The 14,085-nt window shown below is 30.5% G+C and overlaps 1 protein-coding gene and 1 long non-coding RNA gene across 7 annotated transcripts in view; one reads left to right on the forward strand and one right to left on the reverse strand.

Annotated features, from left to right (window-relative positions):
* The window catches only part of LOC107450669 (homeotic protein antennapedia-like), a 327,250-nt gene that overhangs the window by 246,333 nt on the left and 66,832 nt on the right, over positions 1-14,085 (reverse strand). For 3 of the 6 annotated variants that reach the window (XR_011637369.1, XM_071183843.1, XM_071183842.1), the window contains exon 2: positions 1,487-1,751. The exons of 2 other annotated variants lie outside the window; for them this stretch is intronic. The gene's annotated coding sequence lies outside the window, so the exon portion shown is untranslated. The remainder of the gene's footprint in view (positions 1-1,486; positions 1,752-14,085) is intronic. One more of the 6 variants, XM_071183844.1, reaches the window with a different exon arrangement.
* LOC122269180 (uncharacterized) overlaps positions 1-14,085 on the forward strand; it is a 55,446-nt gene that overhangs the window by 6,826 nt on the left and 34,535 nt on the right. The window lies entirely within an intron of this gene.

A 14,085-nucleotide genomic window follows, 5' to 3' on the forward strand; every position in this document is an offset into this window, starting at 1 on the left:
CTAATAAGATTTAAGATGTACAATAATGCGATATGATTTAACTTAGAACTTTATTAAAGTTATAGCAAATTCGGTTAATATTATGGTTCAAAACGCCTCACATTATATAACAATGTGTATTCAACAAAACTTGATGATGAAATTTAATACGATTTCAAATAGACCATAAGAAAAAGTTTTTCCGTTTATATTTTCTTAAGCAAAATTATTTAGTATTTTCAATACAGCATTTATAAAGAACACATATTAGTGGTTCTATACACCAATACCCTAGTTTTTAAATCATAACCTTGTTTTGAATGAAAGAAAAAGAACTATACTTTCCTTATGTAAAGAACTCCCCTAGTCATTCGTCTGGAGTAGTGGTGGTGACTATGTTTACGAGGTTTAACTATTACAAGTAGGGGTGTTGAGTCATTATTAAAGACATGTTTTGGATTGGGTGGGCGAGAGAAAATGAATTAGATGAGAAAGAAGCTCCCCTTTTTGAAATGCGATATTTCTTGTTCCCATAGCTGCATGCGATCTTAGACCTTGTAGAAAAGGGAGTTCTTTCTGTTAAACTATATTCTTGAAAATAAATTGTCCAATTCATAATTTACAGCGTTTATAATTATTTTCTGGCGTACATACATACAGAAACAACACGTGCATTTTCAAGTTGAAAAAAAAAAAAAAAAAACAGCAACGCGTTTTAAGTTGCTAGAAAATGGCAATATATGGCAAAAATGATTAGGTAAAGCAAAAATGTCTCTACGTTTTTGATTTCCTATTCGATAAAAGAGCATGAACTATTTATAATGTATTCTAGTAAAAATATAATCAATTTCTTAGTCAAAAAGTCAAAACCATAAATTTTTCATTTGCTATTGCTATGCAATGGGACTTCATAAGGACGCAGTTGATGGGCACAGAAGCTTCAGGTTGACAACTGCAGAACCTTTTTAAGGTTACAAGCAAATCTCTTTAAAGTGAAGCGCTTCTCTGTCGAGCAGATGATGATGATGAAGTTTATAAAAGGCGTCTAAAATCTTTCAACATTAAAAAACTTAAGTCTTTTCTCAATTTAAAGCTTTCAAAATTTTAGAAGTAAATACAAAAGTTTGTAGATGTTCAAAAGTGAATCTGCAGTACTGAATAATCATTTATGACATTCATAATATGATCAACAAGATGAAATTTAATTTGAAATATAATTTTCTTTAAAACAATATTAAATCACTAAGTTTCTACTTTCAAAAGCAAATCACCGTTTTCTTCTTTTTAGGCTTTTTTATTATAATTCTTCAAAAACAGCACAAGAATTAAAGCATGGTCATGATGGATGCAATTTTATAGCCTCTTATTATTACGCATTTAAAATGTAAAGCAAAATTCGAAAAGTCCAGAAGTTCCTTTTATGTAAACAGATAATAAATCACGTTTTAAATACAACCATAACATTCACGTTAATATTGTGATGGTTGCAAGTCTTAATGTATCTCACTTTTGGAATCAAATAGATGAAAGTTTGTAAATATTCAGAAATCTTCTTACATATCATCAATTTTATTATACACTAAAGCATTCCACAAGATGAGAGTACTTCTCTTTCTCAAAAAATAGATGATCATAGAAGCTAATCAAATTTCGGGACAAAATAATACCACATTGACCAATTATCAGGTACACTGATGACTCTGAGCAATAAGAATGATGACAAAAAGGCCAGAGGAACGTTCAAGTAGTTTGTTGAGTTTCAGAGTGATATTCTGCAACAGAGTATTTCTTTTTATTAAAAATGAATAAGAAGGTTACAAGGCAGCGTATTCCAGATGAATCAATGAAGTGTTTAGAAATCTGTGTTGAAAAAATGCATAGAAGCAATTGCAAAATATAGTTTTCAAAATATGATAAGCGTTTTCAAAATTTACAAAAATTTCCTCATATTGTCAACTTTTATGCTTAATAATTTCACATATTTAAACTATTTCTCCGTTTTTAAGTCCAGACAATTGTTTTTTAGCAAGATATATATATACATATATAGTAAATAATTAAAGTTTTACTTCAAATATTTTTTTTAAAAACTTTTTTCCGCAGATAAAATGAACTTTTAAAGGCAGCCTTGTTGATTATTTAATAGCCAAACGGTGAAGCATTTGGTACAAGAAAGTAAGTGCCTGTAAACCTGATTGTGGAAACGATTCTAGCAATTTTCCAGTCCTTTTGTCTAAACACCTCCTATTTATTTGAATCACGCTGTATGAGATAGATCATTAAGAACAATTTATAAAGCTTTTAATAAATTTCTAAGATTCGAGCAATAAAAGCTTTTTCAAACAAATTTCTAATTTCTATTTTCTTTTTAATTTCTTGCAAAAAATTAAAAAAATCAATAAATAAATAATCTAACAAAAGTATACTATAGAATCGTTTATCCTTTTCTGCTTTTACATCAAAAATACAACATTCCCGTAAAAGATAAAATATTTTTGAGATATTTTCTCTGAAATATTGCAATTTAGTTACTGATGTAATTTTTTATAAATATTGTAAATAAATTATGGAAAGTTACATTTTTCAAATTTAATATTTCCAATTTATTAAGAAAAAAATGCATTACCTCATTCCGTAGAGTTTTGAGTTACAGTAGCGGGGATGAATCTTAGAGACAAGAGATCGAATTCTCTTGAAAGAGTATAAGGACGCATGGAATGCGGTGATTTGATATACATTCGCTAAAAAAATATGAGTTAAAGTTGTTTAGACGGAAAAATATAAGAATTTTTTTTAAAAATTTAATCTTGAATGGCATTTCGCACTTTTATGAATTAGTTCGATTATTACGAAATAGATGGCAGCACAAAGGTTCTACGTCATGACGTTTGAAATTTTGTGAATTTTTTTGACGTGCTTAGGATACGTTTCAGAATGCGTTTTCTGTCCGAAACGTTTTGGTAATGCATGGGTAAAGTTATGTTAATGGAACATTAAAAGGTTAATAGGGAAAAAATGTATCGTGATGGGGATCACTGTATAGGGAAATATAATACGAAAACGAGAATAGCTTTCATGATAAGTTATCAAGCACGTAATCCAGACAAACGTACTTATTGTTTTCATTTGATTTCAACATAACAATACTCTAAAGAAATGGCTCTTTTAAAAGCTAAAGTAATTTTATGTCTCCTTGATGAAAATCACTTTTCCTTTTTTCCGGTAACTCTTTTGTTCGATACCTTATTTTACTGCTCCCTTATTTTCCTAAACTTTTCATTTTCATGTTCTAAAAACAAACTAAAACAAGATTTGAATCACAAATGTGATATTGAATAATTTCAACAATTACTTATTGAATAAATATTTTGTAACAATCCTTTCAGAAGACCCGATAAGGCTAATTTTACGATGAGGCTAATTTTAAACCTCACAAATATAAAATACTTTATTTACTTTTTGATAAAGGCGACCATTGACCGAAGTTTGGTGTTGTTTGGCATAATGTGTCATGACATGATTATAAATATGTTGACAAGCGAATTTCTGCGTTGAAGTGCAAACGACCAAGATGAGAAGGAAGACAATTAAGGCGAAGGAAGGATTGGCTATAAAACGGAAGCTCCCTGCCTCTGTACCTGCAAAACTGTTTCTCAGAGACTGATTAAGGGTGATTTATGAAGCTTCATGAGAGGTCTTATCCTTTGGCCGGCTTATCATTTAAGCTGTCAATGCGACCTTACTTCAAGGAAACACTCCAAGCAAAAATATTTACAGGGAACAACTAAAAAGTTAGGAATTATAAAGTGTAGGAGAAAGATTTTTGTAAAATTCCTTTTTGGAACTTAAAACACAAGAGATTACTTCTAAATTTATAATGTCTGATGTTTAATGCTTGCGTGAATTAAATTTTATAAAATCCAACTTGACGTTAACTTTGACGTCTCCAATAGTAAGTTTCTAATGGGAAACAGAGCAATGCTTGTAGGAATGAAATTTAGAAAAATCCAACTTGAAGGTAGCTTTGAAATCTCCAGTAGTAATTAATCTCCAGTAGATAAATTATTTTCAAGCATAAAGTGGAAAATTATGAAGAGTAAGATAACCATTTTTGTAGGGTGCTTGAATAGTCAAGTTGAAATTATGCTTTCTAATTCTAGTAAGCAAGATTCTACTCAGCAGGATCTTAATGATCTAGGTTTTATTGAATTTTCATAAAATTCAATAAAGGTTTTATTAGATTTTTTCAAAACTTAACTACATAGTTATAAAAAATTTTTTTTACTACTTGTGGTAAGTTTGATTTGTGATCGTTAGAAATTAAAATTTTTTATAAAATTTACCTTAAAGTGCACACAAAATAATCTTAAAATCCTTAAAAAGTAAAGCTGAATTTAAATGTCTAAAACCAAAAAACTAATTTAAAAATGCAATTTTGTTTTAAATCATGTATCAAGTTGCCTTAATTATCCAATAACTTTTTTCTGAATCAAATATTTTGAAAATACATTTTTAAGTATGGTATATGATATACAGTGGCGTACAAGTCTCCGGCCTGTATATTTATTTGCACTTTTTTCAGATTTTTGGCTTTTTAAATGAGTGATATATTATTGTAATCAAATTTAAATAATATCATATTCCTTTTAATTATTATGTGTCTGCACATTTTTAAACATAAAATATGAAATAAACTGCAATAATTCCGTGTATATCCGGTCGCATATTTTTTTCAGATTGATGGAGTTAGTCGATATATCGTCATAATCAGTTTATCCTAAATTTCTGTCATAAACATTCAGCTTGCATTAGAATAACTATCTTTATGTGTGAAAACGTATGTTTGGCGTGGTTAAATTTTTTCATAGACTACTTGAACTGGGCTAGTGAGATTTAGGATTTTTTTTTTCAGGAATACAAATATATTTTAGACGGGAGTGAGGGCAGGAAATATGAAACAAGAATTATGTTAAATATGAAACTGACATACATAGTGGATGCAATGTTGCTGTTTTAGTTGTCTTACGGATCATGCACTCGGATATTAATGCAAAATATATCACTTCTGTAATAATGTACACTGTAAAAAAATTCTAGACAAAGGGCCCTCAGGTACTTTTTACCGAATAAATCCATTTTTACCAAAACATGCAGCGAAATAAAAAATCTGTACCATAAGTTTTACAGCAATAAATACTACAAAATCACTCTAATTAAATAAATATTACTGTAAAAATTACTGCAAAAACGGATTTTATGGATGATGCCCCCAAAGTGCCGTTACTACATACCGTGATTTGATTCGGAGTTTTTTACAGTGTTATTGCATTATAGATTTTTAATTGCATAGTGGATTATTTCTTGGACCGGTACATTTTGTAAAACTATCTTTTGAAGTGTACATATCAGATGTCAGNAATCAGTCTCTGAGAAACAGTTTTGCAGGTACAGAGGCAGGGAGCTTCCGTTTTATAGCCAATCCTTCCTTCGCCTTAATTGTCTTCCTTCTCATCTTGGTCGTTTGCACTTCAACGCAGAAATTCGCTTGTCAACATATTTATAATCATGTCATGACACATTATGCCAAACAACACCAAACTTCGGTCAATGGTCGCCTTTATCAAAAAGTAAATAAAGTATTTTATATTTGTGAGGTTTAAAATTAGCCTCATCGTAAAATTAGCCTTATCGAGTCTTCTGAAAGGACTGTTACAAAATATTCGGCACCGCTCTTTATTCAATAAGTAATTGTTTAAATTATTCAATATCACATTTGTGATTCAAATCTTGTTTCAGTTTGTTTTTAGGGCATGAAAATGAATGGTTTTGGAAAATAAGGGTGAAGTGAAATAAGGTTTCGAAAAAAAGAGTTACCAAAAAAAAGGAAAAGGGATCTATCTTCATCAAGAAATAAAATTACTTTAGCTTTTAAAAGAGCCATTTCTTTAGGGTATTGTTATGTTAAAAAAATTTTGGGATTCGGATAGATTTATAAAAAATAAATTCATTTAGCTTATAACCTAAAATTAATTTGACTTTTCAATCATTGTTTGGGTTATAAGGTACTATATATTTTCAAAATGTTGTCTACTGTAAAGAAACAGCCTCTTGTGTTCATAAAAAGACAAATTTGTAAATTCTGAGCTTATAACTACAAATGAGCCATACAAAAAATTAACAAAACAAGCGCATTTCGTATAAAAGAAAATAGCTCCAACCTTTACTGTTACTCACATTTTACATAACCATAGCTCTAAATTGAAGCAATTAATAAAGTTATAATTATTTGAATCAAAGCTAACTTTTTCATGCGATCTAATTAAATAATAATAAATAAGTAACAAAGCAATATTTTTTAAATTCGGTCATAATAAAAACTAAAATAAAAATTATTTATTTTTCACTCAGCTATAAAATATTTGTTTTTCACTCAGCTACCAAAGAATGTTATAAAAGTATACTAGCCAAAGCCTGGCACCCCACTGCGTATTTGTTTTCAATTACACTGTGCACGTTATGTAAAATTTAAACTTTGGATATTTAGATTCAGAATTGTTGGAATAGTGTAATTAATAAATAGTGTTGCTTTTAATAACTGCTTTTAATAATATGTATGCTTTTAATAAATAGTGTTGCCTATCACTGCGTTAAGTGCACATCCATTAAAAGTGTTTACAAAACCTTATGTATCTCTTTAAGTGTTTGTTACATAATTTACTTTATATATTTTAAATAATTTAAATAATTTGAAAAGTTTTGACATCCTACTATTATTAATTATACATGTCTTTAAACGCAAATTAAATCTTAAATTAAACGTAAATTAAATTAACAATTTAATAGAATTTGAGTTACAAAAGTCTATGTGTACATAGTATATTGGGAAATATAAGTTTTAAACTTACTAATACTCTAACTAATTAACTATGATACTCTTGCTAATTAACTAAATGTTATATTTAGTTTGTCTCTATTGTACCGATTATGCTTTACTTTCTTTTAGATTTTATTAAAAAAGAAAATCCTTTTTACAATTCCAGTTTTCATTTATTTAAATTATCTCAAAGTACGGTATTTGATAAAATACTTCGAAGTAAGAGTAAAAAATAGTGTATATTCTAACATCACTATTTCTTTTTCTTCTTTTTTTTTTTTTTTTAAAGAAAAAATTCTTTAAAGAAAAAATTCTTTAAAGAAAGAAAAGTGATTGCAAGTAAACATCGGAACAGTTTAATATAGGGTATATTTGGTTTCGAAAGCTGAACGTAAATTGTCGAAAAGATTTCTTTTCCAAATGAATTGGGATGCAAGATGATTGTAGGAGAAAAAATTTTTAAAATTAAAAAAAAAAAAAAAAAAAAAAAAAAAAAAAAAAAAAAAAAAAGACGTAACAATAACAAAAAAAGATGTAAAAATAAGGACGTAAAAGACGTAATTATTTTGCTGTAGTTCACAACCATTCGAAAATAAGTAAAAAAAATTTTAAATTACTAGAGCTGCACAAATTTAATACCCTTAGTTCATCAAGACTTTTCCCCATTATGTTGATGAATCCATCATTCAGACCTTTTTTATATAAGAAAAAAAAGAACTGCCTGGTATTATCAACTGTTGTAACAGCGTGACTCATCAAAATCAATATTGATTCAAGGAGTATCATGGTTACACTTGTTTCAACCCATCCTCTGGAGCATCCTCCTTCCCATCCAAAGACCGCTTCTCCCTCATCCATTGTGTGGAGAAAATACTCCATGTTCATTGATGCATCCCTAACGATAACTGGAATCCCACGAAATGATCGGATGGAATCGTGTGAAAAGACAGGAGAGGTAATTTGGGATAGGGATGAACGAAGTTTTGGTATTTTATCAGTGAATGGAGTTTGGCATTAGGGTTGGTGAAGAACTAATTTTAAGTAATGATAACAAACGGAGAAAAATAAAATTCTGGTAAAATTACCGTACTGCATGGAAATGATATTTTTGGCAGAAATTCAGGTTAATAAAACTAAAATTTTTATTCATATGGTAACGGTTTCCAGATATTATGATTTTTAAAATTAGAGTTCTTATAATAGACATTTAGTAAAAAATACAAAACTAAAAAGTGAATTTAATCGAATAAATGTTTTTAATTGCTATGCTCTTAGGTATCATAATAAAATTACCGATTTTATCACTTTTACCAAATTTCATCACATATTATGAAATTCTATTTTATTATTAATTCCACAAAATCGCTTTGGTAAAAATTACCGAGCCTCTTGGTGTTTCTATAGAGCCAGAAATACGGAAAATTTTATCATATTCTAGTAGTCTTGATCATACTTTTTTCTCAGTGTAGGAATTCAAAACTAGCAGTAACACAATAAGTAAAATATTTTTCTGATTTTTGTTTGATAACTCAAAAATTATATTTAATTTCAAAATTGCTCCACGTGAATTTGAATTCTGTAAAGTTTTAATTTCAATTGTACTATGAATATGAAAATAAAGTGTTTTAAAATTTAAATACTACATCACATTCTTTATTAATAAGTGGCTTATCAAGAGTGGCAGGTTGTTTCATGTTAATAAGAGTTCTCAAACATATAAAATTTAGAAAGGAATAAATTTTATAAAAGCCATAATACCATCGGCTATGCATGACACATTTTGAAGCAGTTGGTTCAAGAGAATATGGTTCAATATTAAGAAAATCTTACCTTCCTTTTTCAATTCTTAGAAGAGTTTTAAAAGCTGTGTATCTTAAAATTAATTTGTAGTTTAGGCTGTGGCATGGATCTAACAGAATTGGGGTTTATTTTTACTCAAAAAAGTTATTATTTCAAAAATAGAGAGTTGACATTTACAGCCTCCCTTAATCTCACTATGTGAATAGACTGTGCATTTAGATCATCTGATAAAAAGAAAAAGAATCAGGGCTAGTGTAAAGAGCACAAGGAGGAAAAAAAGACCAGAAAGAGAAATCCGAATAGGAAAAAAAAAAAAACAATAAAAAAAAAATAAAAAAAAACTGCTCTGGGGTTTAATTAAAGTGTTTTAAAGATAAACACACACATATATGGTGATTTTGTTTTAATCCATCTTTTATGGGGGGGGGGGATTTACTTATCTATTTACATGAGTGGGCTTCTTTGCAAACACAAAAAAAAAATAATTTTAATAGCTCTTTCCAGTTAGAAAAATATTTAGGAAAATTTTAAAAAGACAGCAAGCATCCAGTGTTCAAGCGGGATTCGAACCCACTATATATACGCGTCAGAGCAGTCAGGGAAACAGCACTACTGCGCAACGAAGTGCAAGAAAAACAACCATATGTTATTGGGGAATTAATTGCAGTGGTTATTGCCCATCTGCGAAACGCTCTGAAGCGTAGAGATAGCGCACTCAATACCTTTTTTTAAAAATCAATTTTGCGGTATTCGCTCTTCAATTTGACAAAATTGATTCCAGAAGTATGATTGATTAAAAAACATTTTACATTGAATATATAAACCTTTATTTGCATGTAGAACAAAATGATTTTTATTGTTATACTTGCGTATGTGCTCATTATAAAACAGTCTCGCAGTGGACTGATCGTTTAGGTACGGTTCCCAGCATATCACCGAAATCAGGCATCACTGGTTGCGATCAGTGAGTGGGTGGGTGACCACTTGGATCAGTCTGCATAGGGACCGAGGGTGTGCGGTATTGATCCTCGTTAAACTGTTCTACCATAAAGTGCTCAACTTTGCTCGCAGATCGTTAGGCTACCGAAACGGGGGTGCCATCCCCTCTGTAGAGGATCAAAATTGTGATGGCATGTCTTCGGATCATCCTCAGGGATGTTTGTTTCCCAGACCATCGCCAATAGCCCATTGCGCAGTTCTAGTGCGACNATTAATTCCACAAAATCGCTTTGGTAAAAATTACCGAGCCTCTTGGTGTTTCTATAGAGCCAGAAATACGGAAAATTTTATCATATTCTAGTAGTCTTGATCATACTTTTTTCTCAGTGTAGGAATTCAGAACTAGCAGTAACACAATAAGTAAAATATTTTTCTGATTTTTGTTTGATAGCTCAAAAATTATACTTAATTTCAAAATTGCTCCAAGCGAATTTGAATTCTGTAAAGTTTCAATTTCAATTGTACTACGAATATGAAAATAAAGTGTTTTAAAATTTAAATGCCTCATCACAGTCTATATTAAAAAGTGGCTTGTCAAGATTGTCATGTTGTTTCATATTAATAAGAGTTCTCAAACATATAAAATTTAGAAAGGAATAAATTTTATAAAAGCCATAATACCATCGGCTATGCATGACACATTTTGAAGCAGTTGGTTCAAGAGAATATGGTTCAATATTAAGAAAATCTTACCTTCCTTTTTCAATTCTTAGAAGAGTTTTAAAAGCTGTGTATCTTAAAATTAATTTGTAGTTTAGGCTGTGGCATGGATCTAACAGAATTGGGGTTTATTTTTACTCAAAAAAGTTATTATTTCAAAAATAGAGAGTTGACATTTACAGCCTCCCTTAATCTCACTATGTGAATAGACTGTGCATTTAGATCATCTGATAAAAAGAAAAAGAATCAGGGCTAGTGTAAAGAGCACAAGGAGGAAAAAAAGACCAGAAAGAGAAATCCGAATAGGAAAAAAAAAAAAACAATAAAAAAAAAATAAAAAAAAACTGCTCTGGGGTTTAATTAAAGTGTTTTAAAGATAAACACACACATATATGGTGATTTTGTTTTAATCCATCTTTTCTGGGGGGGGGTGAGATTTATTTATCTATTTACATGAGCGGCTTCTTTGTAAACACAAAAAAAAAATGTTTTAATAACTCTTTTCAGTTAGAAAAATATATAGGACAATTTTAAAAAGGTAGTAAGCATCCAGTGTTAAAGCGGGATTCGAACCCACTATATATACGCTTCGGAACAGTCAGGGAAACAGCACTACTGCACGACGAAGTGCAAGAAAAGCAACCATATGTTATTAGGGAATTAATTGCAGCGGCTCTTGCCCTTCTGCGAAATGCTCTGAAGCGTAGAGGTAGTGTATTCAATACCTTTTTTTAAAATCAATTTTGCGGTATTCGCTCTTCAATTTGACAAAAATTGATTCTAGAAATTTGATTGATTAAAAAAGATTTTTACATTGAATACATGAACCTTTATTTGCAAGTAGAACTAAATGATTTTTATTGTTATATTTGCTTATGTGCTCATTATAGAACAATCCCACAGTGAACTGATTGTTAAGAGACGGTTTCCAGCAGGCATCACTGGTTGCCGTCAGTGTGCTGGTGGGTGACCACTTGGATTAGTCTGCATAGGGACCGAGTGTGTGTAGTATTGGTCCTCGTTAAACTGTTCTACCGCAAAGTGCTCGACTTCGCGTGCAGATCGTTAGGATACCGAGCGATGTTTCCCAGACCGTCGCCAATAGCCCATTGTGCAGCTCTAGTGCGACGTAAATGAACTACAACAACATTATAGAACACCGTTTATAAGATCTAGTCTAGTTGATTAACAGATAGCTCAAACTAGAAAAATACATTACAAGATGTATTAATTGCAGCGTGATCCAAATCACACTGTTTTCAAAGATATATGCTTGCGATATTTCTCTATCTTTTGCTATATATGTATCTCGATTTGATAAACCAAGTTTTGATTTCAGCACACATGTTTGAGTATGTGTGCATAACAATGGATAAATAAATATCAATAAATAGAAATTCCAGGTTTGTAATAAGATTCGAACCCACTACCTCTGCGCTCCCATTTTAGAATGTTGAGACAGCTCTGGTGCGTAACTGTTAAGCGACTAATTTAGTTCAGAAACCAGAAATCTCATTGAGAGCTGAAAAATAGGTGTCAATTCTCAAGACTTGAATGCGAAGCAAATGTAAGAGGAGAAGCTAAAATTACCATACTATATGCTAATGAGATTTCTGGTAACCATTATATTATTTAATAAAACCAAAATATACGTTGCTTAAACCATTCATTTGGCATTTTATTCCATTCATAAGGTAATGGTTTACCTGAATTCTTGTTTTTAAAATTATAGCTCTATTTCCACTCATTTAGTTAAAAATACAATACTGAAAAGTAAGTTTGATTGATTAAAAGATTTTTATGAAATGCTCTAAAGTATCATGATAAAATTAGCAAATTTTACCACATACTATCAAACATGTGTAACCTATTTTTACCTAAATCATTTGCAAAGCGCTTCGCGAAAAATTACCGAGCTTTCTGGTGTTCCCATAGAGAATACGGTAAATTTTTCACACGGTAAATTTTTCCATATTCTCGTAGTTATAACCATGGTTATTTTCTAAGTATATCACTATTAAAACTTGTTATAAAGGATATATCATCACAATATAAAATTAAATTTTACAGGATTTACCAATATAATAAATTCTAGAATGTATCACTGGGAATAAATCATATTAATATAAAATCTAGTTATGCAGAATATTCCCGAATCACACAGTCAAAAGCAGTGTTTTTTAAAATATGTCGGTACCTATGGAAACACAATAATGGAAAAACACATTTTAAATTAAATATTTATTTTAATTCATTAAAATTATTGATGGTATAAACTGGAAGCAAAAAGAAAGAGTAGGGTGTTTGATATTATAAAAATTTAATTTTCTGCATTTTATAACTTAAACCTATAATACACATATATCGGAAATATAAAATTTGTTTTGGGAACATTGAAATTTGTTTTTAAGTATTGCATATTAAGATAGTCCCAAACACCTGGAGACCATTCCTATGAAACATTTTCGATGGAACAAAGTAAATACCTCATTCAAAAATTAAAAAAAGAAAGAAAAAATGCTTTGACTAACTTGCTTGTGAGCATTTATCATAATCACAATTAGTGTAACGACTGATTGTTCTTCTTTGCTTATCATTTTCTTAGACGAATTCATTTTTTTGACGAAATAAAATTTTTGCTCAGACAAATTTGCAAAAAAATTCTCAAGTTTATTGGAAAAAACTTGTACTTTCTTGTAAAATCTTCATGCACAATGCAGCTCAACGTTGGTAAAGCCCTCTTGCAATCAAATCAGCATTTCCTATAATTCATATCCCAACATCTAAAAAACTAAATAAATAGTAAAAGGGGGGAATGAAAAAGAGGAACATTTTGCCAATTCCCAATGTCTCCAATGGTGATAGGAAAGGGGGGGCGTAAAATACAGGCCCACCCCCACCCACAACCAACTGGCGTCAAGATAGATTGTGTCTCCGCATCCATGATCCGATTTCCAGAGAAGGGGGGCTTCCAGGCTTTGTGCGTGTCCAAAATCGAAATTTATGGCCCCGGATTGAATATCGCGCTTGCCTGTCCGTGGAAGGGGGGGGAAGAGATTTTGGAGAGTGTGAACATAGTCCTGTCCCCCCTTCTTTTCTACGAATGAGGGGAGGAAGGCAATTCTGCGGGGGGTACACCGAGTGCTTTTGCCATAACCAAGTACATGGAACCATCTAGAATAAGTTTGTGTCAAAATCGAGATTTATGGGGGGAATCTGTGGGTTTGGGATAAGGCACGGCTGTGTTATGCAAGCTGCTGCAACTGTGCAAGATTTCGAAAATCGATGATTTCTTTTTTTTTGTGTGTTTGCTTGTGTTCTTTTGTTTATCGATTATTAATATTGGATATCGAATGTGTCATGCTCACCAGTACAAAGGGATGTCCGTAGATTAAAATCAGAGAGGTTATTTTTTTTCCTCGCTCGGTTTAATGCTTTTGATGTAGAGTGGGAAATAGTAGTTCACAATTGATCGATAAATAATATACAATCAAAGAATCATTCAAAAAGGAATGCTCTCTTCTAAAAAATTTCAGTATGCCAAATCTGAGTTTCCCCCAAAATGCCTACTTATTTTTAAAGAAAGGCTTATATTTTGTTTGTGAAAAGGTATTAAAATGAAACAATGAAAATTTTTCGAGTTAACATACGTAACACTTTTGGAATTTGTTTGAAGGATTTTATTTTTAATGGTAAAAGGAACAAATAAAAATTCTTTCAAAGAAGAAGAATGAAGAATTACTTCAAATGAAAAATTTAAAATTAAATAAGAA

The sequence above is a fragment of the Parasteatoda tepidariorum genome, chromosome 8 (genome assembly GCF_043381705.1).
Source record: "Parasteatoda tepidariorum isolate YZ-2023 chromosome 8, CAS_Ptep_4.0, whole genome shotgun sequence".
In the NCBI taxonomy this organism is placed as follows: domain Eukaryota; kingdom Metazoa; phylum Arthropoda; class Arachnida; order Araneae; family Theridiidae; genus Parasteatoda; species Parasteatoda tepidariorum.